We start from the raw sequence: 397 nt of genomic DNA on the forward strand, positions 1-397 counted from the left end.
AAAAAAACATACGCTTCCATTTCTTGGATCTGACGATTAGTGTGTCTGTGATAACGTTTCTTCTTAGCCGGAGGAGGTTGTTCATCGTCTTGAAGTTCATTAACATCAGATTCGTTTCCGAACTTTGGATCCTCTGCTTGCTCACTACCCGACCCGAATGACCCACCTGCCGACCCGTTTTCCATCATTTCCTCTACTGTTCCATCTCCCATCATCATCATCATACTCATCATCCCATGCTCCTCCTTCTACCAAAAAAAAGAAAAACTCAATGCTTTAGAAACAAAAAAAAAACTTGAAAAAGTTCAAAAATAACAAAAAAAAAAATAGAGGAAGGTGGAAAGCTTTAATCAAGAACAAACCGGGATGATGGATGAAAATGAGTTGAAAGGGATGA

The 397-nt window shown here is 39.0% G+C and overlaps 1 long non-coding RNA gene across 1 annotated transcript; it reads right to left on the reverse strand.

The window, feature by feature from the left end:
* Window positions 1-4: 4 nt before the first annotated feature.
* Window positions 5-397, reverse strand: LOC104775186. Its single transcript, XR_765747.1, has 2 exons — window positions 363-397; window positions 5-248 (listed from the first exon to the last, which is right to left on the reverse strand). It is a non-coding gene; the product is annotated as an uncharacterized LOC104775186 (long non-coding RNA).

The sequence above is a fragment of the Camelina sativa genome, unplaced genomic scaffold (assembly GCF_000633955.1).
Source record: "Camelina sativa cultivar DH55 unplaced genomic scaffold, Cs unpScaffold09932, whole genome shotgun sequence".
Lineage (NCBI taxonomy): Eukaryota > Viridiplantae > Streptophyta > Magnoliopsida > Brassicales > Brassicaceae > Camelina > Camelina sativa.